The sequence below is a fragment of the Salmo trutta genome, chromosome 9 (genome assembly GCF_901001165.1).
Source record: "Salmo trutta chromosome 9, fSalTru1.1, whole genome shotgun sequence".
NCBI lineage: Eukaryota > Metazoa > Chordata > Actinopteri > Salmoniformes > Salmonidae > Salmo > Salmo trutta.
The window spans coordinates 28,295,229-28,322,360 of NC_042965.1; the positions used below are offsets into that span (position 1 = coordinate 28,295,229).

Consider the following 27,132-nt stretch of genomic DNA (forward strand, 5'->3'; position numbering starts at 1 on the left):
CCGAATCTGCCAATCGTAATCCCATGTTTTGTATGTTTACTCTTTGAGATCTGTTGTTTTCTTCCCCTCCATCATGCAATATCCTCATACAATATTTAGTCCTTGCTCGTCGTCATCAGACAGACAGATAGACCTCTATTGTGTTAACAACAAAGTCCACTTCCTACAACAAATCACAATAATGGTATAATATTCATAGACTATGCATATCTTCTTCTAATGTCATAGCGTGAAGTTACCATTACTCATCAAATTGGCTTTTCTTCTGTAACGTGACTTTTGGGAATATCGGGTAGCCGAGTCTGGGCAATGCACAGGGGGGGTGTATGGATGGGGACCTGTTTATGCCTTTATATCATCCCTGGTCGGTCCCTACAGTGATACGTACTGCAGAAGTATGGCACACTGCAGTGTAACGGCAGACTACACCACCGGTATTCCACTGGAATATCTGCTTGCCAGCGCCACGACCAACCCATATCCCTGCCTCTCTGCTGACTATTTTACATCTGTACAAACTTCTACATATCGAGAGTTGTGCAGTTCTGCGTCGGAGAGACGTCGAGAGAGCACCAAGGCCAGGTTTTTTTCTTTGGAAGTGAATCTTATTTGCGAATGATTCCTCCTTGGTTTCGTATTACAGAGGGAGTGAGTGAAGCAGCGCGAGTATCGCTATGTAAACTAACTGCATCATGACATGTTTTACCGATGTTTCGCAAAACATCTAAAGGAAAAACGCGAACGAATAGCCTTCAGCTGACATTTGTTAGTATGTGGAATAATTTGTAACTAACTGAATCGTCCAAAAACAAAGCCGCGATAGCGGAAAGGAAAAGGATACGGTGTCTGTCGTTAGTTTACGCGGAGGGAACTGACATTATTATCACCACAGCTGCTGAACAGAGGAGCAGAAGTGAACGAATACTACGGTAAGTTTGTTGCAATCATTGCAACATTATTACAATCATATGAGCGTTATCCTGTATGTTGGATACATTGTGAGACTGCCTAATATTTGCTATTTAACGTAACCGAATAGGGGGAAGAAAATGAGAAAAACATCTGATTCTGTCTTTGGCTTAGTCGGCAGGGCTCCAACTGTTGCCCGAAGCTTTAAAGGTAGTCTTATACCGGGTTATGCGCACACTGGACAATATTTTAAACCAATTTAATTGCGTATTGATGCAACTTTATCTCTGTTTAGTCCACTGTAAACATAGCGCACTGCGTTTGGGAAGCAGTTGGAAGCGAATCAAATGTTTTTTGTTCCAAAACCACATTCAAATCCTGATTTACACCATGTATATTCGACACAGTTAGAGATCATCTGGAGAGACGTTTTCCCCATTTTCTCTACATATTCACTCGACTTGTATTTTTGATGTGTGTCGCGTTTGTAGTGAGGTATATCATTGGTACTCTTGGAACAAAACAGTCTGTATTCTATTCAAATTCGGGCATAGAGGACCTGAACTGTTGTAGCCATTTGAATAAACTGGATTGCAATTAGCTTGGATTCGAAATAACCATCACGTGTCTTAACATGCCTATGTTGTTGTCACCTTATGGCTGTTTTGGAGAGGACTTTATTTGAACGGTTATTACAGGGATCATCGACTAGATTCAGCCACGGGACGATTTTTTTCTTGGACGGATGGTCAAGGGGCCAGAACATAATTACAAATCATTTGTAGACTGCAAATTCAGCGCAAGAAGACCATAATATATAATATTTGACTAAAACATAATACATTCAAACCTTGCTTACATTTGTGTTATCGCATATATCTCTCTATTATGAGTGGGAATACTTTGGAACAGATTTTTTTTTAAATCACTTGGAGCTGGTGTTTTTACAGTCTTTTGTGTTCTACTATAAAATCAAATCAGCAGTGGGCCAAATTCCTCCAGTGGGCCGCCAGGTGGGGGAACCCTGCATTATTACAATTCTCCAGTTCACAGTGACTTAACACATTCATTCGGCCTCTTGTTTTGTCTTGCTTTCTTTTTAACGATAATGAATTAAGTGTTAGCTTCGGCTGGCAGATTACAGTAATTAGGCTACAGCATGGCCAGACCAGTGTGAGCAGAACGGTTGAACTGACTAGCTGGACAACAAGGTTTGTGCATGGGGATATGTGGTGACTGTATTCCTAACGACTGGTGCTGGTTCAGTTTAGTTCATTACATTTAAGAATAGGACTGGGGAAGGGAAAGCTGAAGTTCCTGAAAATGAAGAGGTATAGTGAGGTATAGGGAATGGTAAGAATATTATCATGTAATTATACTAGTCTCTGTCTGTGTGCGTACACCCAAATATAATGCAACATGGAAATTACAATGGCCATCTTGTTAGTGATGATCATCAAATCAAATATTATTGGTCACATACACATGGTTAGCAGATGTTATTGCGAGTGTAGCAAAATACTTGTGTGTATGCCTATTTACCACACTTCTCCAGAGCCTGTGTGTGTCCATTTGGCAGGCAGGGGAAATGGTGGTGGAAGCAGGCACACTCAGCTCCCTCCCTCCCTCACCCCAGATGTTAAAGTGTCTATTGAGAGTCCGATTTGGCTCCTGCCGGGTTGATCTCTTCATTGTTACCACACAATGGGCCCCACATCCTGCTGCCTGCCCTCCTCCTAGGCCCAGAACCCCCACTCTTCAGCCCCCTCTCAGCCTCGCAGGCAGCCTCATGGTTGGCCTATAAAGAGCTTTTAATACTGTGATACCGTCATTCTTTAGGTTAAGCAGCGAGAGATGGATTTGTAATGGCTTGGCCCTCTTTATCTCCATTTTTCACAGCTAGCATGTGTTTGGTTAAGCTGAAGCTGGAGTTAGCTGAGACGTGGGTGCAGAGTGGCGGTTGCATCATGGCTGGGAGGCTGGGACATACTGTAGTCTACATGGAGCACCAACAGATGTCCTGTGTCTGGCTGCTACAGCGTATTCAGTCATCCCTGTGCCACTTGTGACATTTAAATGCAACCGATACTGTAGTGAAGGACCACGCGTGGCAAACAGCCATGCAAACACGTGAATGCATGTGAATTACATGGTTAAATACATCTCTTTACTCTCCCTTGTTGATGCTAGAGGTGACATAACACCTCCATATATATGCATGACTGGTTTCAGCATGTTTTGTTCGCAGTTCGCAGGCACTGATCTGTTTGATTGAGATTTACTGCACAGCTCAGTGAGCAACAGTTAGATTTTACCTCTGTGCTGCCACAGCAATCTGGGGACGAGATTAAAAAAGAGCCCCTCTCTTCACAAACTGTTTCATTGCTTTCCTTTGGAAGGATTGGACCCTTCTCCATCTTTTACTTTTCATTCCTCTCCAATCCCTGTCTCTCTGTCAGGTCTCCTTTCCCCTAATTTTGGCCCTGTCTCTCTCCTCCACCATCCTTCCCTCCACTCTGTCCATCCTCTGACCCTGTCTCCCATCCTCTCTCCATCCTCCCATCCTCTCTCCATCCTCCCATCCTCTCTCCATCCTCCCATCCTCTCTCCATCCTCCCATCCTCTCTCCATCCTCCCATCCTCTCTCTATTCTCCCATCCTCTCTCCATCCTCCCATCCTCTCTCCATCCTCCCATCCTCTCTCCATCCTCTCTCCATCCTCCCATTCTCTCTCTATCTTCCCATCCTCTCTCTATCTTCCCATCCTCTCTCTATCTTCCCATCCTCTCTCCATCCTCCCATCCTCTCTCCATCCTCCCATCCTCTCTCTATTCTCCCATCCTCTCTCCATTCTCCCATCCTCTCTCCATCCTCCCATCCTCTCTCCATCCTCCCATCCTCTCTCCATCCTCCCATCCTCTCTCCATCCTCCCATCCTCTCTCCATCCTCCCATCCTCTCTCCATCCTCCCATCCTCTCTCTATCCTACCATCCTCTGATCCTGTCTCCCATCCTCCCATCCTCTCTCCATCCTCCCATCCTCTCTCCATCCTCCCATCCTCTCTCCATCCTCCCATCCTCTCTCCATCCTCCCATCCTCTCTCCATCCTCCCATCCTCTCTCCATCCTCCCATCCTCTCTCCATCCTCCCATCCTCTCTCCATCCTCCCAACCTCTCTCCATCCTCCCATCCTCTCTCTATCCTACCATCCTCTGATCCTGTCTCCCATCCTCTCTCCATCCTCCCATCCTCTCTCCATCCTCCCATCCTCTCTCCATCCTCCCATCGTCTCTCCATCCTCCCATCGTCTCTCCATCCTCCCATCCTCTCTCCATCTTCCCAACCTCTCTCCATCCTCCCATCCTCTCTCTATCCTACCATCCTCTGATCCTGTCTCCCATCCTCTCTCCATTCTCCCATCCTCTCTCCATCCTCCCATCCTCTCTCCATCCTCCCATCCTCTCTCTATCCTACCATCCTCTCTCCATCCTCCCATCCTCTCTCCATCTTCCCAACCTCTCTCCATCCTCCCATCCTCTCTCTATCCTACCATCCTCTGATCCTGTCTCCCATCCTCTCTCCATCCTCCCATCCTCTCTCATCCTTCCATCGTCTCTCCATCCTCCCATTCTCTCTCTATCTTCCCATCCTCTCTCTATCTTCCCATCCTCTCTCTATCTTCCCATCCTCTCTCCATCCTCCCAACCTCTCTCCATCCTCCCAACCTCTCTCCATTCTCCCATCCTCTCTCCATCCTCCCATCCTCTCTCTATCCTCCCATCCTCTCTCCATCCTCTCTCCATCCTCCCATCCTCTCTCCATCCTCCCATCCTCTATCCATCCTCCCTATGCTCTCTTTATCCTGGTGTGTAATGAGTGGGATGGTCTTGTATCAGCTCTGTAGCAGGTCGGAGAGGACAAGAGTGCAGTCAGTGCCAGTGGCTGGAGCTGTTATGGTGCGAGGCAGGCCAGCTGAGAGGTCTGTGGAACAGGAGCAGATGGGTCATCTGGATGTGTGTGTTAGGCCTTAAGAGAAGTGGAAGGGGGCTGGGGCTGGACACAGCATTATGTGTAGAGAAGTGGGGTATTTTAAGAGCACCATGGGGAGGGCTAGGGGTTGGGGGCTGATATAGGCCTGTGTTTTGATGGTGCTCCCAGAGGCCTGTGGGCTGGAGGGAGGCTGCTCTGTGTGCACAGCTGTGGGCCAGAGAAAGAAACACTCATCGACAGACTGTGAAGTGTGGCTGGGTTCTCTCTGCAGCACACACACACACACACACACACACACACACACACACACACACACACACACACACACACACACACACACACACACACACACACACACACACACACACACACACTGACTTGTATAACTAACCTTGTGGGGGGACACATTTCAGTCACATTCAAAATCCTATACCTAACCATAGTTCCTAACCCTAACCCTAGATCCTATCCCTAAAACTAACCCTAAACATAATTCTAACACTCATTTGAACCTTAACCCCTAAACCCCCTAGATAGCATTTGACCGTGTGGGGACTAACAAAATGTCCCCAGATGGTCAAAATGTTCTTTGTTTACTATCCTTCAGATATCCCCACAAGTATAGTTAAACACACGCACTCACGCACACACACACACACACACACACACGCACACACACACACGCACACACACACAAACTACAGGCCATTACACAGTAGGCCTCAGGGCTGGTTAGCATAGGAGCGGTCCTGTGAATAAATCACGCTGGTGGTTTCTGGCACCGGTTCTGATTCTACCCTCCTAGCTCTACAAAAGATGAGAAGCTTTGGTCTGTCTTCTTGGTCAAAATACCCAGAGGACGTACACTGTAGTCAGAGTTATTGAGCTTTAGAGAAACCCTCCCACTCCCTACGCAGTTCATAACAAGTCCAGTATTCTGACTGAGGCATTACATTATTTATGGGAGAGAGAGCAGAGGTGGAGAGAGCAATGACCTGCTTCTTTGTTACTAGCTGACCAATACAGACCATCTGCTGTTTCCCTGTCCTCCCTCAAGGCTCCCAGACTGTGTTGGTGGGGGGGGCGGAGGTTGGGTCAAGTGCATGTGCAGGTGTTTGTGTTATTTTATGAGCATTTGTGTGTGAGCTTTGCCTGGCATAATGCTATTGTTTGATCGTAGTTTGTGTGCTAAACCTTCTCATAACAGCTTCTGAAAACAACCTTAAATGGGGTCACCTTTTATTTCTTCCATTTGTCTCATCTCAGCATTTGCTTGGTGTGCTCCCCTGAAGCAGCTGGAAGCTAGGTTGTATTGGAGACAGTTGGGCAATGATTTCCTTTGTGCCAAAGGCTTGCCAACAAGCTCCGGCAGTATTAGGCCTACGTACTGTGTCGCTGCGTCCCAAATGGCACCCTCTTCCCTATAATGTGCACTACTCTTATGTAGGGAATAGGGTGCCATTTGGAACGCAACCATAGTAATTATTCACTGGAATGTTGTTCAGAGAGGAGGTAGATGGTGGAAGCCCTGCTGTTGTTGTTCACCTTGAACAGATGTTTTCAGCAGCCTGTCTTTCTAAAGTGCATTGTGTTTACTGAGCACCAATGTAATGGTTATCTTTTGTACCCTACTTTATGAGATTTGCCTGTGTGTGTGTGTGTGTGTGGTTGTAGTGTGTGTGTGTGTGTGGTTGTAGTGTGTGTGTGTGTGTGTGTGTGTGTGGTTGTAGTGTGTGGTTGTAGTGTGTGGTTGTAGTGTGTGTGTGTGTGTGGTTGTAGTGTGTGTGTGTGTTGTTGTGTGTGTGGCTGTTGTGTGTGTGTACGTGTCTGCGTGTAAACATGGTGGTGCTGGGGTAGGAGTGTGTGTGTATTGTGTCTAGCCTGACTGTGGGCCCTTCATTGTGTATGCAGACTGTGGTCCATGCCGATGAACAGCAGGAGACGAGCCCATTTTCCCAGTTGAGCATCGCAGTTTGTTTTTATTAGAGCCTTTTTGGGCATTGTTCTGTTCCGATATAGTTGCCTTGCCTTCCCGTGTGACTGCGCTACCAAGCCGTTAGCAGCAGGAAGTGCCAGGAGCACGCCTGTTACACACTCATTAAAACACACACACACACAAAATAACAATAAAAAGTAGCCCTGCAGCTGGTATGGAGCAGGAGCTTAGCCAGGAAGGAGTGAGGCTGAGCTGAGTTGAGTTGTAGGCCTTTTCTCCAGGGGAGAGCCGGAGCAAAGAGGAGGAGGAGAGTGGGCGGAGGCACAGGGCCACAGCTTATCACTGGGTCTCACCCTTTAGAGACCCAGCCAAACCCCAGCCAAGTTCCCGCCAAACCCCAGCTGAGCTTCAGCCACCATGGCTGGACTGAGACAGCTTATCTCTCAGGGTATGGTGAGTTGGCGAGTGGTGTTAGCCTAGCCTAGCGCCTCCTGTTGGCAGCCTAATGCCAGTCCAGTCCAATGTCAATGCTCCCTTTCCCAGCTGCGTAAACTGCAGGCAGGGCCAATGCCAGACCTAGGTCCAATAATGGGGCTGTTGTTAGGGGTGTTGGGGCCAGGCCCGTCGCTGTGGCGATGGGGGCCCCACAGGGGTGTGTGTATGTGTTTACCCCCTTGTCCTCCCAGCCTGTAGCAGCCTGACCTCAGACCATGGGCTGGCTGCACCCTGCAGACCCCATGCTGATCTTTTCCAGCCGCTGCACCCTATCTGGCTCACTGAGATGGAGGCAGTGGGAAGGGGGGTGAAAGACAAAGGGAAAGAGGGTGAGGGAATTGAGGGAGTGAGAAAGATGGAGAGAGATGGTGAGGAGGGAGAACAATATTGATAGGGAGAGAGAGAGAGAGACAGGAAGAGAGAAAGAGAGGGAGAGACAGGAAGGGAGAAAGTGAGGGAGAGAGGGGGAGGATGAACTCAAAGACCTCAATATATATAGTAGGAAGAAAGACGGAGTGAGAAATGAAGAGGAGGAGTTGAGGGAGATGGAAGAGAGAAACAGGTGACACAGACCTGGGGAGAGTGAGAGGAGGTCAGACAGAAAGAAATGGAGTGAGCGAGGGCGGAGAATAGCCTTGCACATAGGTTCTGAGAGAGTTAGATAAGGCTGGACCAGCAGTCAACAATTCCACCATCAATCTCCGACCTAGCTCTCTCCCTCTGCTTTCCTCTCTTTTCTCTCTCCTTTTCTTTTTCTCCCACAATCCCTGTATTTGTAATAGACCCTTTCCTGTGCCGCCCTCCCTCCCTCCCTCCCTCAGCACATAGACACACTGACTCGTGGCATATGGAACAGTATATCTGGGAGATTATGTTTTGTGCCTATTAAGCAGTCTCTTTTTTTCCTGAAAAAGGAGAGAGAAAGGCAAACTGTTATTATTATGATATTTTACCAGCACTGAGCCCAGGTCAGGCCCATAGTGGCAGGAGACCTAGACCGTTGGTAGCTGGGAGGAGTGAGTTAGTTATTTTGTGCTCGCCCCCTCCTGCTAAGCTCTTAAACCTGCTGCTTCTACACATCAAAAAATCTATAAAGTGTCTCTTTAAAAGCGGCCTGAGAAATAATGGATGAGAGAGACCAAAATGCAGATGGATACCTCCCATCGGTTACCTCTCCACCTCTGTTTTACCTCTTTTTATCTCCTCATCCTATCTCTTCCTCCTCTACCTCTCTCTCTCTCTCTCTCTCTCTCTCTCTCTCTCTCTCTCTCTCTCTCTCTCTCTCTCTCTCTCTCTCTCTCTCTCTGTGCCTGGGAAACATTTAAGGGGGCCAACCTGTAAAGTAAACACATTCAGTTTGTCCCCTATTAAAATTCTCAGTGTTCCAGCCTCAGCTGTGCTGAGTTCTATCTACTGATGAACCGTGATTTGTGTGCCAGGATTCAATTCCTTAAATTTGTCATTCGCTCCCTGTGGGAGAGGGCCCTCTTTTTAATGAATTTATGTTGAATGACATTCACTGTGTGTTTCTGTCTGTGTGTGGCACTCACATTATTTGTGGTGTGTGTGGCAGTCGGCAACCCAGCAGGGTCTCAAGGGTGCGGCCGGTGTGTGTGTGTGTGTACATGTTGTCTATGTGTGTGTGACCTACTGTGCTGTATTATGTTGTACTATGCTGTGTAGACGTTTCCTTTGTTCTGCTGTGTGTGTGGCTGGTCGCCGGCTGCTCCACCCGGGGTTAACATTACCATTGTCTGCTATGCAATGTAGTGAGCCGCCCTGCAGAGAGAGAGCTGTATTGAGTCGTGTTTCTCTGTGCTGTATGACAGGTGCTCATAGTGTTTCTCTGTGCTGTATGACAGTGCTCATAGTGTTTCTCTGTGCTGTATGACAGGGCTCATAGTGTTTTTCCCTGTGCTGTATGACAGTGCTCATATTGTTTCTCTGTGCTGTATGACAGGGCTCATAGTGTTTTTTCCCTGTGCTGTATGACAGTGCTCATAGTGTTTCTCTGTGCTGTATGACAGTGCTCGTAGTGTTTCTCTGTGCTGTATGATGTTTCTCTGTGTTTCTCTGTGCTTTTTCTCTGTGCTGTATGACAGTGCTCATAGTGTTTCTCTGTGCTGTATGACAGTGCTCATAGTGTTTTTTCCTGTGCTGTATGACAGTGCTCATAGTGTTTCTCTGTACTGTATGACAGTGCTCATAGTGTTTCTCTGTGCTGTATGACAGTGCTCATAGTGTTTTTTCCTGTGCTGTATGACAGTGCTCATAGTGTTTCTCTGTGCTGTATGACAGTGCTCATAGTGTTTCTCTGTGCTGTATGACAGGTGCTCGTAGTGTTTCTCTGTGCTGTATGACAGTGCTCATAGTGTTTTTCCCTGTGCTGTATGACAGTGCTCATAGTGTTTCTCTGTGCTGTATGACAGTGCTCATAGTGTTTCTCTGTGCTGTATGACAGGTGCTCATAGTGTTTCTCTGTGCTGTATGACAGTGCTCATAGTGTTTCTCTGTTCTGTATGACAGTGCTCATAGTGTTTTTTCCTGTGCTGTATGGCAGGGCTCATAGTGTTTCTCTGTGCTGTATGACAGTGCTCGTAGTGTTTCTCTGTGCTGTATGACAGTGCTCATAGTGTTTCTCTGTGCTGTAAGACAGGTGCTCATAGTGTTTCTCTGTGCTGTATGACAGTGCTGGTAGTGTTTCTCTGTGCTGTATGACAGTGCTCGTAGTGTTTCTCTGTGCTGTATGACAGTGCTCGTAGTGTTTCTATGTGCTGTATGACAGAGCTCGTAGTGTTTCTATGTGCTGTATGACAGTGCTCGTAGTGTTTCTATGTGCTGTATGACAGTGCTCGTAGTGTTTCTCCGTGCTGTATGACAGTGATCGTAGTGTTTCTCTGTGCTGTATGACAGTGCTCGTAGTGTTTCTCTGTGCTGTATGACAGTGCTCGTAGTGTTTCTCTGTGCTGTATGACAGTGCTCGTAGTGTTTCTCTGTGCTGTATGACAGTGCTCGTAGTGTTTCTCTGTGCTGTATGACAGTGCTCGTAGTGTTTCTATGTGCTGTATGACAGTGCTCGTAGTGTTTCTATATGCTGTATGACAGTGCTCGTAGTGTTTCTATGTGCTGTATGACAGTGCTCGTAGTGTTTCTATGTGCTGTATGACAGTGCTCGTAGTGTTTATCTGTGCTGTATGACAGTGCTCGTAGTGTTTCTATGTGCTGTATGACAGTGCTCGTAGTGTTTATCTGTGCTGTATGACAGTGCTCGTAGTGTTTCTCTGTGCTATATGACAGTGCTCGTAGTGTTTCTCTGTGCTGTATGACAGTGCTCGTAGTGTTTCTATGTGCTGTATGACAGTGCTCGTAGTGTTTCTATGTGCTGTATGACAGTCCTCGTAGTGTTTCTCCGTGCTGTATGACAGTGCTCGTAGTGTTTCTATGTGCTGTATGACAGTGCTCGTAGTGTTTCTCTGTGCTGTATGACAGTCCTCGTAGTGTTTCTCCGTGCTGTATGACAGTGCTCGTAGTGTTTCTATGTGCTGTATGACAGTCCTCGTAGTGTTTCTCCGTGCTGTATGACAGTGCTCGTAGTGTTTCTATGTGCTGTATGACAGTGCTCGTAGTGTTTCTCTGTGCTGTATGACAGTCCTCTTAGTGTTTCTCCGTGCTGTATGACAGTGCTCGTAGTGTTTATCTGTGCTTTATGACAGTGCTCGTAGTGTTTCTCTGTGCTGTATGACAGTGCTCGTAGTGTTTCTATGTGCTGTATGACAGTGCTCGTAGTGTCTGTTGTTTGAGCTCCATGGTACATCACCAGCTGATGGACACTCGCTGCATATCGTGGGGAACCAGTCCGCTAACGTTTCCCCCACAACCTCCTATGGTGTTGTGCACTGCACAGATTGTATGTGAGCGTGTGTCTCACACGGTGTTTTATCTACATTGAAATGTGGCTGTGTGTGCTTGTGTGTGTTGTGACTTCAGCGAGTCCACAGTGCCTTATTGACAGGTTTATGAGTCCTCTTCAGTGTGTTTTTCTCAGAAGGCGAATTAAGATGCAGAGTCACTGATAGACTGAGTCATCCTGACAGCAGCAGGGAGGGAGAGGGCTGAACGACTGTACACACTGATCCCCATCTATTGATCTTTATTTCCCCTATTACTCTCTCTCTCTCTCTCTCTCTCTCTCTCTCTCTTCGTTCATTACAATGAAGTCATTTTTGTACTTTTAATGATGCAACTATTGGGCCAATAAAAGTATTTTAAAATATAACATCTCTCACTTTCTAATTCTCTCTCTTACCTGTCTCGTGTGTACACACACCAGCCTGCTGTCCTCAATCCCACCTGGCCCATGCACAATGAGAACATCATGAGAGGTGGTGGTGTGATTCAGTGTATTGGACCAGCCAGCAGTATATAGCAGCAGCAGTAATATAGCTGCAGCAGTATAAAGCAGCAGCAGCAGTATATAGCAGCAACAGTGTATAGCAGTAGTATATAGCAGTATATAGCAGCAGCAGTATATAGCAGCAGCAGTATATAGCAGCAGCAGTAATATAGCAGCAGCAGTATAAAGCAGCAGCAGCAGTATATAGCAGCAGCAGTAATATAGCAGCAGCAGTATATAGCAGCAGCAGCAGTATATAGCAGCAGCAGCAGTATATAGCAGCAGTATATAGCAGCAGCAGTATATAGCAGCAGCAGTATATAGCAGCAGCAGCAGTATATAGCAGCAGCAGCAGTATATAGCAGCAGCAGTAATATAGCAGCAGCAGTATATAGCAGCAGCAGTATATAGCAGTATATAGCTGCAGCAGCAGTAATATAGCAGTATATAGCAGCAGCAGTATATAGCAGTATATAGCAGCAGCAGCAGTAATATAGCAGTATATAGCAGCAGCAGTATATAGCAGCATATAGCAGCAGCAGTATATAGCAGCAGCAGTATATAGCAGCATATAGCAGCAGCAGTATATAGCAGCAGCAGTATATAGCAGCAGCAGTATATAGCAGCATATAGCAGCAGTGTCACGTCCTGACCAGTATAGGGGTTATTTGTTATTGTAGTTTGGTCAGGACGTGGCAGAGGGTATTTGTTTTATGTGGTTCGGGGTGGTGGTTTGTTTAGAAGGGTGTTTGATTTATTATTTCTGGGTTTTGTTCTATGTTTTTGTATTTCTATGTTCTTTCTAGTTTAGTATTTTCTATGTTAGGTATTGGGTGTTGGACTCTCAATTGAAGGCAGGTGTTTGTAGTTGCCTTTGATTGAGAGTCCTATATATAGGGATGTGTTTTGTTTGTTAATTGTGGGTAGTTGTATTTCGCACTGCTCGTTGTCGTAGCCTGTGAAACTGTCATCTGTCGTTCTCTTTGTTTATTGTTTATCCGTGTTCACATTTATTTAATAAATAATAATGATGAACATTCAACCGACTGCGCCTTGGTCCTCTCTTCACGAAGACAGCCGTTACAAGCAGCAGTATATAGCAGCAGCAGTATATAGCAGCAGCAGTATATAGCAGCAGCAGTATATAGCAGCAGCAGTATATAGCAGCAGCAGTATATAGCAGCAGCAGTATATAGCAGCAGCAGTTTAAAAAAATATATTTCACCTTTATTTAACCAGGTAGGCCAGTTGAGAACAAGTTCTCATTTACAACTGCAACCTGGCCAAGATAAAGCAAAGCAGAGCGACAAAAACAACACAGAGTTACACATGGGATAAACAAACGTACAGTCAATAACACAATAGAAAATCTGTATACAGTGTGTGCAAATTAAGTAAGGAGGTAAGGCAATAAATAGGCCATAGTGGTGAAGTAATTACAATTTAGCAATTGACACTGGAGTGATAGATATGCAGATTTGAAAATATATATATATTTCACCTTTATTTAACCAGGTAGGCTAGTTGAGAACAAGTTCTCATTTACAACTGTGACCTGGCCAAGATAAAGCAAAGCAGTGCAACACAAACAACACACAGTTACAGAGTTACACATGGAATAAACAGTTAATAACACAATAGGGGAAAAAATCTATATACAGTAAGTGCAAATGAGGTAAGATTAGGGAGGTAAGGCAATAAATGGGCCGTAGTGGCGAAGTAATTACAATTTAGCAATTAAACACTGGAGTGATAGATGTGCAGAAGATGAATGTGTAAGTAGAGATACTGGGGTGCAAAAAATAAAAATAACAATATGGGGATGAGGTAGTTGGATGGGCTATTTACAGATGGGCTATGTACAGATGCAATGCAATCTGTGAGCTGCTCTGACAGCTGATGCTTAAAGTTAGTGAGGGAGATATGAGTCTCATGCTTCAGTGATTTTTGCAATTCATTCCAGTCATTGGCAGCAGAGAACTGGAAGGAAAGGCGGCCAAAGGAGGTGTTGGCTTTGGGGATGACCAGTGAGATATACCTGCTGGAGCGCGTGCTACGGGTGGGTGTTGCTATGGTGACCAGTGAGCTGAGATAAGGCGGGGCTTTACCTAGCAAAGACTTAGATGACCAGTGGGTTTGGCGATGAATATGTAGCGAGGACCAGCCAACGAGAGCATACAGGACGCAATGGTGGGTAGTGTATGGGGCTTTGGTGACAAAACGGATGGCACTGTGATAGATAGCATCCAATTTGCTGAGTAGAGTGTTGGAGGCTATTTTGTAAATTACATCGCCGAAGTCAAGGATCGGCAGGATAGTCAGTTTTACGAGGGTATGTTTGGCAGCATGAGTGAAGGATGCTATGTTGCGAAATAGGAAGCCGATTGTAGATTTAATTTTGGATTGGAGATGCTTAATATGAGTCTAGAAGGAGAGTTTACAGTCTAGCCAGACACCTAGGTATTTATAGTTGTCCACATATTCTAAGTCAGAACCGTCCAGAGTAGTGATGCCAGGTGGGCAGTAGTATATAGCAGCAGCAGTATATAGCAGCAGTAGTATATAGCAGCAGCAGTATATAGCAGCAGCAGTATATAGCATATAGCAGCAGCAGTATATAGCATATAGCAGCAGCAGTATATAGCAGCAGTAGTAGTATATAGCAGCAGCAGTATATAGCAGCAGTATGCAGCAACAGTATATAGCAGCAGCAGTATATAGCAGCAGCAGTATATAGCAGCAGTATATAGCAGCAGCAGTATATAGCAGCAGCAGTATATAGCAGCAGCAGTATATAGCAGCAGCAGTATATAGCAGCAGCAGTATATAGCAGTATATAGCAGCAGCAGTATGCAGCAGAAGTATGCAGCAGAAGTATATAGTAGCAGTATATAGCAGCAGCAGTATATAGCAGCAGCAGTATATAGCAGCAGCAGTATATAGTAGCAGTATATAGTAGCAGCAGTATATAGTAGCAGCAGTATATAGTAGCAGTATATAGCAGCAGCAGTATATAGCAGCAGCAGTATATAGCAGCAGCAGTATATAGCAACAGCAGTATATTGCAGCAGCAGTATATAGCAGCAGCAGTATATTGCAGCAGCAGTATATAGCAGCAGTATATAGCAGCAGTATATAGCAGCAGCAGTATATAGCAGCAGTATATAGCAGCAGCAGTATATAGCAGCAGCAGTATATTGCAGCAGCAGTATATTGCAGCAGCAGTATATAGCAGCAGTATATAGCAGCAGTATATAGCAGCAGCAGTATATAGCAGCAGCAGTATATAGCAGCAGCAGTATATAGCAGCAGTATATAGCAGCAGCAGTATATAGCAGCAGTATATAGCAGCAGCAGTATATAGCAGCAGTATATTGCAGCAGCAGTATATTGCAGCAGCAGTATATTGCAGCAGCAGTATATAGCAGCAGTATATAGCAGCAGTATATAGCAGCAGCAGTATATAGCAGCAGTATATAGCAGCAGCAGTATATAGCAGCAGCAGTATATAGTAGCAGTATATAGCAGCAGTATATAGCAGCAGCAGTATATAGCAGCAGCAGTATATAGTAGCAGTATATAGCAGCAGTATGCAGCAGCAGTATATAGTAGCAGTATATAGCAGCAGTATATAGCAGCAGAGGCAGTAATTGGAACTGGTCTATTGATTTATTGGCAAGCAGGATAATGTGGTGTTAGGGTTCTCTCCCATCGCTTATTCAATCAATGGACTGCACAGGAGGACAGTGTTTAGCTTAGCACAGGAATCTCTCTCTTCATCTCCCTCTCTCTCAATCTCTTACCACCTCCCTCTTCTTTCTTTCCAAATCTCAAAGGGTGGCTACTTTGAAGAATCTGAAATAAACAAATCAAAATGTATTTTATAACACTTTTTTGGTTTCTACATGATTCCATATGTGTTATTTCATAGTTTTGTTGTCTTCACTATTATTCTACAATGTATAAAATAGCAAAAATAAAGAAAAACCCTAGAATGAGTAGGTGTGTCTAAACGTTTGACTGGTACTGTACATAACTATCGATGCTGAATCTTTGCGTCCGTGCTCCTGGGGCTTCTTTAACTGACCGCAGGCCAGCTTAGCACTTTATTCTTCATCAGTCTGTTTCATTTTCAAACCCTTTTGCCACTAGTAAGCCACCCTACAGTTTTAGTTTTTACATTGCGGCAATAATAAAATGTGCTCTGTTGTTTTTACTTAAAGGGCCAGCCAATACTTTTTCTTCTAGTTTGATACATACCACAACCACCTCCTACTCTTCCTCATGTGTCGTCCTCCTCATCCTTCTCCTCCTCCTCTTGTCTCCTAGTGGTTGCGGTCTTTTGAACGAGGAGAGAAATTTCCGATCATTACTGAGGGCCTTTCTATGGCGTCTATCGATCTCTTCGCAACTTAAACAGCATTTAATAGCTGGCGTTACACTTTAACATCATTTCACAGTGCATTCAGGACATTGATTCTCTAAGCTCTCCCCCACTGTAAATTGATAAGAGAGAGGGAGAGGGGGGAGAGAGAGAGAAAGAGAATAAGAGCAAGAGATATAGAGAAAGAGAGAGAGAGTAAGTGAGAGAGAGAGGGCGAGAGAGAGAGAGACGGATGAGGGAAGAGGAGGACTGTGTTAAAGTGTGTTTTATCTGATCACAGAGTCTGCCTCTAGTCCATCAGCTACTCAGTTACAGACCCACTGATTCCATCATAACCTGAAATATACCCAGTGTAATCGTTGGTATGATATGCATCTCAAATGGTACCCTACGGTCAAATCTACTGCCCTACACCGTGCACTTCGGGGAGTATTCAGACCCCTTCCACATTTTGTTACGTTACAGCCTTATTCTAAAATTGATTAAATTAAAATTGAACGGAGCTAAAGTACAGAGAGATCCTTGATGAAACCTTGCTCCAGAGCACTCAGGACCTCAAACTGGGGCGAAGGTTCACCTTCCAACAGGACAATGACCCTAAGCACACAGCCAGGACAATGCAGGAGTGGCTTCGGGACAAGTCTCTGAATGTCCTTGAGTGGCCCAGCCAGAGCCCGGACATCAACCTGATCGAAGATCTCTGGAGAGACCTGAAAATAGCTGTGCAGTGACACTCCCCATCCAACTTGACAGAGCTTGAGAGGCTCAGCAGGTAGTCTAGTGGTAACCAAAAGGTTGCTGGTTCGAATCCCCGAGCTCACAAACTAAAAATCTGTCGTTAACCCACTGTTTCCCAGTAGGCAATCATTGTAAATAAGAATTTGTTATTAACTGACTGAAAAATGGGAGAAACTCCCCAAATACAGGTGTGCCAAGGTTGTAGTGTCATATCCAAGTAGATGTGAGGCTAAAATCTTTGTCAAAGGTGCTTCAACAAAGTACTGAGTAAAGGGTCTGAAAACTTTTTTTATTTGATGCAAAAATGTCTAAAAACCTGTTTTTGCTTTGTCATTATGGGGTATTGTGTGTAGAAAAGAGGGGGGGGACAATTTTATACATTTTAGAATAAGTCTGTAACGTAACAGAATCTGGAAAAAGTCAAGGGGTCTGAATACTTTCCGAATACACTGTATAGGGAATAGGTTGCCTTTTGGGACGCAGATATTGAGAATGACACTCACGATGAAGTTGCACTTGGGCTGGAAGGCGAAGGTTCCACAGGTGTAGAGGTGGGTGTGGTTGTAGCTATGCAGGAAGCGGATGTAGTTGAAGCACTCCTTCTGTGGAAGGGGAGATTAGAGGAGAATGAAGCCATGTGGAGACTGAAGGGTGTCATTAGGGCCGCAACCATGGACTAGGAGGTTAGACCAGGAATATAAATCAAGGCCTCAAGGTACGCAGTGTTACTGATTTTCTCTTCTCTCTGGTTAATTCATTTAATTAATCTCAGGTAATTGATTGATTCATATCATTGATTGGGCACAGAGACCACTCTGTTGTGGCCCCAGGTCTGAATCAGTGCCTGATTTGAAGAGAAAGGATGAAAAACAGCATTGCTGCCAACCAGTGGTGGTTCTAGCTTGTATGGCTCCCTGGGGAACCCCCCCTTCAGCACCATTCTGCACTAACTGTCATTTTTATTCAGACATGTGAAACAACACAAATAAATAATAATAACATTTAAAACTATATAAGTATAAAAATATATACAAAAATAAGATAAATATCAAAGAGAAGTAACAAAGAAAGGCTTCATTAATATAGTACCCGCAAAACACCAGTCTCAACGTGAACAGTGAAGAAACGACTCCGGGATCCTGGCCTTCTAGGCAGAGTTGCAAAGAAAAAGCCATATCTCAGACTGGCCAATAAAAATAAAAAATTAAGATGGGCAAAAGAACACAGACACTGGACATAGGAACTCTGCCTAGAAGGCCAGCATCCTGGAGTCGCCTCTTCACTGTTGACGTTGAGACTGGTGTTTTGCGGGTACTATTTAATGAAGCTGCCAGTTGAGGACTTGTGAGGCGTCTGTTTCTTAAACTAGACACTAATGTACTTGTCCTCTTGCTCAGAATTACTATTACAAAAATTGGATTACCTTTGCTGTTCTTCATCAGAATGCACTCCCAGGACTTCTACTTCAACAACAAATGTTGTTTTGGTTCCAAATAATCCATAGTTATATCCAAATACCGCCGTTTGTTTGTGCGTTCAGGTCACTATCCGAAGGATGACGCGCGAGCGCATTTCGTGACAAAAATGTTCAAAATATTCCATTACCGTACTTAGAAGCATGTCAAACGCTGTTTAAAATCAATTTTTATGCTATTTTTTTCGTAAAATAGCGATAATATGCCAACCGGGCAACGTTGTATTCATTCAAAGGCTGAAAGAAAAAAATGGAGAAGTCTCGTGACCGCGCATCTCCAGTCTCACTGTCCCCAGGCTGACCACTCACAAACAGAGCTGCTGTACTTTGCCCAGAGACAGCAGACACCCCATTTCACTTTCTGGCGGCTTTAGAGAGCCAATGGAAGCCTTAGAAAGTGTCACGTTACAGCACAGATGCTGTAATGTCGATAGAGATGCAACAGAAGGACAACAAATTGTCAGACAGGGCACTTCCTGTATGGAATCTTCTCAGGTTTTGGCCTGCCATATGAGTTCTGTTATACTCACAGACACCATTCAAACAGTTTTAGAAACTTCAGAGTGTTTTCTATCCAAATCGACTAATTCTATGCATATTCTAGTTTCTGGGCAGGAGTAGTAACCAGATTAAATCGGGTACATTTTTTATCCGGCCGTGAAAATACTGCCCCCTGTCCCAAAGAAGTTAATGCAAAGTCATCAATTACATCATCATAAGAAATCTTCCCACCAATTGCATGGTTAATACTGATGACAGCAAAGCCACTAAGGCACTATGACATGGTGGACCTCAGGTAGGATTTGATGAGCTTCAGCTTTGAAAAGCTCCTCTCTCTGCTTCAGCTACGGTCACTGGAAGAGTAAGACAATTTCTGAGAGCTCCCTTTCGTGTATAAATATCAGCAGCTCAAGCAGGGTCATGGTCTTCGATGGCAAGTTCTTTAGTTCCTGTGCAAGCTCTCTGCCATCCAAGTCTGAGTGTTCTTTATAGTGCAGTGTCATACTAAGGGCCTCACATTGTTCTGTCAGCTCCTCATTGGAGAGACTTTGGAAGGTTGACAGCACTCCAAACTTCTCTCCCACATTTTCCAATGTGGGAAATCTTTCCTGAAGGGCTGAGGTTGCAGCATCAACAACGACATTGAAAAATGTCACCTCCAGCTTCTTCAGGGCATCACTCAAAAGGCTCATCAAATGATTCGTATGAAAAGTGGCACTTTGTGGACCTCAGCCTTTTTTGTTGTAGAACAGCCTCTACATTCATACCCTCGCTAATATCCTTGGCTGACTTTTGTGCAGTCATAAAGCCTGTTGCCCTGTAGTTGCTGAGACCTCTTTCTGCCTTTCTGAGAAGACTATGCATGTGGATGTTGCAGTCACTGGGAGACTGCATCAGCTTGCTTACATGTTGGATCTGGCACCAGATGTCACACCACACCACTGTACAGATGCTGAAGCAGTATGATCCCACCTCCTCTGACAAGGACTGGGCCTCAACCTTTATCACAGGGTCTTTGGTTTGATCCCTCACCTCAATCAGTGCCTCTCTCACCGCTGCTGCCTGATACCTCAGTGGCTCGACACTCTTAACTTTACTCTCCCACCTTGTCTCAGTCCACATCTTCAAAGTGATGTCCACATGTTTTTTCAGGATGGCCCATCGCTGTGTGGAGGCTGAGAACAAGGTGTACAGTTTGTGTAAGATGCCAAAGTAACCTGTGGCATCGACAGAACTTTTAGCAGCATCAGCCACAACCAGGTTCAATGTGTGAGCCCCACATGGCACCAATAGCGCTCTTGGATTCATTTCCAGGAGTCTAGCTTGGACACCTTAGTTTTTTTCTCATGTTAGCCCCATTATCATAAGACTGTCCTCTGCAGTCCTCAAAAGGAATTTTTAGCTCCTCTAATCTGTGGAGAATCAGGTATGCCAACTCTTGGCACGTGGACTCCTCTGCCTCCAAAAACCCCATAAAATGTCCCTTTATGTGGGGCTCCTCCTTCAGTGACACAATTCTAATGACAACTGACAACTGTTTAGTGTGGCTGACATCTGAGGTGCAATCTAGAATCATAGAGAATAATTTTGCCAGCTTGATGTCACTCACCCTTATTGAAATGAATTTGCTGCTCAACAAATCAATGAGTTAATTCTGTATTTGGTGGCCAAGGTAGCTGGTGGTGTGACTCGGGGTCCCTTTTTGGACATGGTTAAAGTGCTCTTTCATGACTGGATCAAATTGTGCCATCAGTTCAACCTCTTTGAGGAAATGTCAATTTGATGGAGAGGACAATGTTTCTGTGTCCCCTTAATGCCAGATTTCTAATTGCCAGAGACTGCACAAAAGCAGTCAGATGTGTCAACACCTCTGTCCATCTTATCCTGTCAGCCTCCATAAGTGCCATCTCAGGCTTATCAATAGTTTTTCCTTTTTGATCCTCATTGCCAGTTCTTTCCATGTAGTTTTGGTGTTCTGGACTGCTGTCGTGTGAAGTCAGCAAAGAATTTGCATGTTTCCAGTCTGTCAGTCCTAAGTTTGATAAATTCATTTTCTTCTTAGAAAAGAGTTTGCAGCAGAATTTGTAAGTCGCTCTGGATAAGAGCGTCTGCTAAATGACTTAAATGTAAATGTAGAAGCGGCTGTTGTTTCTTTCAGAATACACCAACCAACTTCTAGGGATTTTTTCACCACTCACCAAGGTCTTCCTGAAATACTGGTGGTGGCAACTTCTTCCATCACTCTCATTCCTTGGAAAAACAAAGTCAGGTGGTATTTTTATTTATATTTCACCTTTATTTAACCAGGTAGGCAAGTTGAGAACAAGTTCTCATTTACAATTGCGACCTGGCCAAGATAAAGCAAAGCAGTTCGACAACATACAACAACAGAGTAAAACAAATATACAGTCAATAATACAGTAGAAAAATAAGTCTATGTACAATGTGAGCAAATGAGGTGAGATAAGGGAGGTAAAGGCAAAAAAAGTCCATGGTGGCAAAATACAATATAGCAAGTAAAACACTGGAATGGTAGATTTGCAGTAGGTGAATGTGAAAAGTAGAAATAGAGATAATGGGGTGCAAAGGAGCAAAATAAAATAAAATAAATAAATACAGTAGGGGAAGCGGTAGTTTTTTGGGCTAAATTATAGATGGGCTATGTACAGGTGCAGTGATCTGTGAGCTGCTCTGACAGCTGGTGCTTAAAGCTAGTGAGGGAGATAAGTGTTTCCAGTTTCAGAGATTTTTGTAGTTCGTTCCAGTCATTGGCAGCAGAGAACTGGAAAGAGAGACGGCCAAAGGAGGAATTGGCTTTGGGGGTGACCAGGGAGATATACCTGCTGGAGCGCGTGCTAGAGGTGGGTGCTACTATGGTGACCAGTGAGCGGAGATAAGGGGGGACGTTACCTAGCAGGGTCTTGTAGTTGACCTGGAGCCAGTGGGTTTGGCGACGATTATGAAGCGAAGGCCAGCCAACGAGAGCATACAGGTCACAGTGGTGGGTAGTATATGGGGCTTTGGTGACAAAACGGATGGCACTGTGATAGACTGCATCCAGTTTATTGAGTAGGGTATTGGAGGCTATTTTGTAAATGACATCGCCAAAGTCGAGGATCGGTAGGATGGTCAGTTTTACAAGGGTATGTTTGGCAGCATGAGTGAAGGATGCTTTGTTGCGAAATAGGAAGCCAATTCTTCATTTAACTTTGGATTGGAGATGTTTGATGTGAGTCTGGAAGGAGAGTTTACAGTCTAACCAGACACCTAGGTATTTGTAGTTGTCCACATATTCTAAGTCAGAACCGTCCAGAGTAGTGATGCAGGACAGGCGGGCAGGTGCAGGCAGCAATCGGTTGAAGAGTATGCATTTAGTTTTACTTGTATTTAGGAGCAGTTGGAGGCCACGGAAGGAGAGTTGTATGGCATTGAAGCTCGTCTGGAGGGTTGTTAACAGTGTCCAAAGAAGGGCCAGAAGTATACAGAATGGTGTCGTCTGCGTAGAGGTGGATCAGAGACTCACCAGCAGCAAGAGCGACATCATTGATGTATACAGAGAAAAGAGTTGGGCCAAGAATTGAACCCTGTGGCACCCCCATAGAGACTGCCAGAGGTCCGGACAACAGGCCCTCCAATTGAACACACTGAACTCTATCAGAGAAGTAGTTGGTGAACCAGGTGATGCAATCATTAGAGAAACCAAGGCTTTTGAGCCTGCCGATGAGGATGTGGTGTTTGACAGAGTCGAAAGCTTTGGCCAGGTCAATAAAAACGGCAGCACAGTATTGTTTCTTATCGATGGCGGTTATGATATCGTTTAGGACCTTGAGCGTGGCTGACGTGCACCCATGACCAGCTCTGAAACCAGATTGCATAGCGGAGAGGGTGCGGTGGGATTCGAAATGGTCGGAAATCTGTTTGTTGACTTGGCTTTCGAAGACCTTAGAAAGGCAGGGTAGGATGGATATAGGTCTATAGCAATTTGGGTCAAGAGTGTCCCCTCCTTTGAAGAGGGGGATGACAGCAGCTGCTTTCCAATCTATGGGAATCTCAGACGACACGAAAGAGAGGTTGAACAGGCTAGTAATAGGGGTTGCAATAATTTCGGCAGATAATTTTAGAACGAAAGGGTCCAGATTGTCTAGCCCGGCTGATTTGTAGGGGTCCAGATTTTGCAGCTCTTTCAGAACATCAGCTGAGTGTATTTGGGAGAAGGAGAAATGGGGAAGGCTTGGGCGAGTAGCTGTGGGGGGTGCAGTGCTGTTGACTGCAGTAGGGGTAGCCAGGTGGAAAGCATGGCCAGCCGTAGAAAAATGCTTATTGAAATTCTCAATTATAGTGGGTTTATCGTTGGTGACAGAGTTTCCTATCCTCAGTGCAGTGGGCAGTTGGGAGGAGATGTTCTTAGAACTTTTTTGAATTTGTGTTGCAGGAAGCAAATTTCTGCTTGAAAAAGCTAGCCTTAGCTTTTCTAACTGCCTGTGTATATTGGTTTCTAACTTCCCTGAAAAGTTGCATATCACGGGGGCTGTTTGATGCTAATGCAGTACGCCATAGGATGTTTTTGTGTTGGTTAAGGGCAGTCAGGTCTGGGGAGAACCAAATCTGTTCCTGGTTCTACATTTTTTGAATGGGGCATGCTTATTTAAGATGGTGAGGAAGGCATTTTTTTTAAATAACCAGGCATCCTCTACTGACGGGATGAGGTCAATATCCTTCCAGGATACCAGGGCCAGGTCGATTAGAAAGGCTTACTCGCTGAAATGTTTCAGGGAGCGTTTGACAGTGATGAGTGGAGGTCGTTTGACCGTAGACCCATTACGGATGCAGGCAATGATCGCTGAGATCTTGGTTGAAAACAGCAGAGGTGTATTTAGAGGGCAAATTGATTAGGACGATATCTGAGGGTGCCAGTGTTTACGGCTTTGGGGTGGTACCTGGTTGGTTCATTAATAATTTGTGTGAGATTGAGGGCATCAAGCTTGGATTGTAGGATGGCTGGGGTGTTAAGCATGTCCCAGTTTAGGTCACCTAGTAGCACGAGCTCTGAAGATAGATGGGGGGCAATCAGTTCACATATGGTATCCAGAGCACAGCTGGGGGCCGAGGGTGGTCTATAGCAGGCGGCAACGGTGAGAGACTTGTTTTTAGAGAGATGGATTTTTAAAAGTAGAAGTTCAAATTGTTTGGGTACAGACCTGGATAGTAGGACAGAACTCTGCAGGCTATCTCTGCAGTAGATTGCAACACCGCCCCCTTTGGCCGTTCTATCTTGTCTGAAAACGTTGTAGTTAGGGATGAAGATTTCAGAGTTTTTGGTCCTCTGCAAACTAGTTGTGTCCAAATTCTGTCAGTCAGAACTGAAGACCAGTCAGCAGGGTCTGTAGACAGTGGTTCATCCTCAGCAGCAGGATTTGGTGGGGATGCTGCTACATGTATTTCTAATGGAGAGCACATGGGCATTAGTTTACACACGTTATTCACAGCATTTATAGTGGTGGAACATCCCACATACACACCCAGTAATAATAAAATCATCATTGTTACCTACAATATGGAAACTTAAAACTTTGCAAAAGGGAAATTATTTATTTTGTTTGTTATGCAGGGATGCACACAAACACATGTGCGTGTACCCACACACACACACACACACACACACACACACACACACACACACACACACACACATCATCCACAGGCTCAGACAACATTTGTGAAGACACCTGTGTGGCTGAGGAGGTGGATGGCTCCTCATCCTGAGGCTCCGAGATCATTTCTGAAGAGGCCTGTGTGGATGGCTCCTCATCCTGAGGCTCAGAGATCATTTCTGAAGAGGCCTGTGTGGCTGAGGAGGTGGATGGCTCCTCATCCTGAGGCTCCGAGATCATTTCTGAAGAGGCCTGTGTGGCTGAGGAGGTGGATGGCTCCTCATCCTGAGGCTCCGAGATCATTTCTGAGGAGGTAGATGGCTCCTCATCCTGGCCAATGCCAGAAGGTGCTCCAAAATAGTGCCCCTGAATTTGCATTGAAATACAGTACATGAGTCTGACATCCTAAATACATTTGTTGCACAATTAAATATGCATGTCATTATGCACAATTTATCAAACTTTCAGACTAGGAACCAAATGAACAATACATCCACCTTGGCTAATTCTAGGCATAAGAAACCCCAAAAGACTCAATATATCACAAAATATACAAAATATCAGCATAATATATGTCACAGGTGTAGCCATGTTGAATAGACCAAATCGCAGCCGGGATATGAATGCTCATCTTTTAATTACTTTAGAATAAAGCATACACAGGAAAACAATAAACATGAATGACTAGACAGTTTCACAGGCTATGTACTTACATACAGCAGTGCAAAATAAAACAACCCACAAAAACCAGGTGACAAACACACTCCTAATATATGACTCCCAATCAGGAACAACGATAACCAGCTGTCCCTGATCGGGAGCCACACAGACCAACATAGAAACAGAAATACTAGACAAATACATACCCAGTACTTCTGCCACGTCCTGACCACAATACTAAACAACTATTCCCTCTGCTGGTCAGGACGTGACAATATAGGCGTCTTTTAAGTTAGCCTACAGCATTGGAAATTCCCCTTGCTGAGCTCAGGACCTAGTCAATACAATCACAGAAAACCTTTACGATGTCACCTCAATGAAAGTTAACCAAATTAATAATGTGCTAGTTTTGCTGCACATTATCATGATGAAACTGTGAAATTATATCCAATGTTATGTAAGCTAGTTGGACAGAAAACTGAATATTGTCGCCCTATGTGTAATAGTATAGCAAGCAACATAGCAACATAGGCTAGTATAACACATATGTTTGTTAGCCTATTTCATTACATGCATAATACTATAATCATAAAGAGATGACGTAGCTGCATACCTTTATCTTTTGCACGTTTCTCCTCTTCTTCTTTGCACTAGCGGTTCCAGGGGGGCCAGTGCCCCTGTGACAAACAATTTTGGTCCCCCTTGTGGCCCCCCTAAATGTGGAGTATGAAATAATTTTTACATAAGTAATTTTCGCTATCGTTCTTTTTTTACATCTGTTATTAGACAGTGGCAATGCAGAACACTAATTTAACCCACACATTTTCTAGAGGGACGGCTGTAGGCGGAACACAACAGTATCGTACCACATGCAAAACGATATGACAACAATAACGTCTAATGTAACTGGCCCCTCTAACAATACAACTGGCCCCAGCTTGGCCCCCCCAGTTGAAATGGTCTAGAACCGCCACTGCTTCTTGTTGATTTGGCACTCGAGCATCAATACATTAGCCATCCCCTAACACCGTCAACCAGGAGTCAAGACTAAACCAATTCACCTTGGTGGTAGGGGGAGCAGGGGAATCTATCAAATAGCGCACCTCTAAATGTGTACAGTACTAATGCAATATGTAAAATCAGTCACACTATGAAATGCTACCAAATAAACCACAATTCATTCATTATACTGTGAATATATAGTTTCACAGACATATTGTTGCATTTTCTTCTGGTTTGTGCGAAATCGTTAAGAATAATATAAAACCAGTCTGCACACCTCCGGCTTCCAGTGGGGAGACCTGAGGTCAAGCTACCCCTGCCCCTCTCCCCATCTCGTACTTCTGAGTGGGAGACCTTCCCAGGCAGTAGCCTGCCTAGCTCACAAACTAGAATCAGGGCGCCCACTCCGACAAGGTTAATTAACCCACAGTCCCACACGATGAAATGATATCATTTACGTGACGTGCAAATGAGTGATAGAAAACCGATCGAGCAAATTTCACCATTCCGTGGGCGCCACGGGCGAGATGCTGCCATGGGCGGCTGCCCATGTCGCCAATACCTAAATCCGCCACTGCTGCTGACCTCTAGGCCCTTGTTGTATTTTGCACCAGACAGTTTCGAGCCCTTGTTGTATTTTGCACCAGACAGTTTCGAGGCCCTTGTTGTATATTGCATCAGACAGTTTCGAGGCCTCTGTTGTACAGATGAACTATGTCCCAAATGACACCCTCATACATATTGCATTTCTCATCAAAAGTAGTGCACTATAAAGGGAATGAGGTGCCATTTGGGCCTCACTCTTGGTGTAACATGTTAGATGGTGGCTGCCTGTTTCTGTTGAATGGGTGCCCACGAGACAGAGTGTGAGACAGAGAGCGCGAGACCAAAGGCCTGGTTGTGTTCTAGGCTGTTGGTCAGCCTCTAACTGTTCATCATCAGGCAGGAGATGTGACCCAGCCACGCATGGAGGAGAACAACATCCCCTGTGCTCTTTA

At 44.9% G+C, this 27,132-nt stretch overlaps 1 protein-coding gene across 1 annotated transcript in view; it reads left to right on the forward strand.

The window, feature by feature from the left end:
* The first annotated feature begins 351 nt into the window (after positions 1-351).
* sema4c (sema domain, immunoglobulin domain (Ig), transmembrane domain (TM) and short cytoplasmic domain, (semaphorin) 4C) overlaps positions 352-27,132 on the forward strand; it is a 97,790-nt gene continuing 71,009 nt past the window's right edge. The window contains exon 1 of the mRNA XM_029763337.1: positions 352-929. The gene's annotated coding sequence lies outside the window, so the exon portion shown is untranslated. The remainder of the gene's footprint in view (positions 930-27,132) is intronic.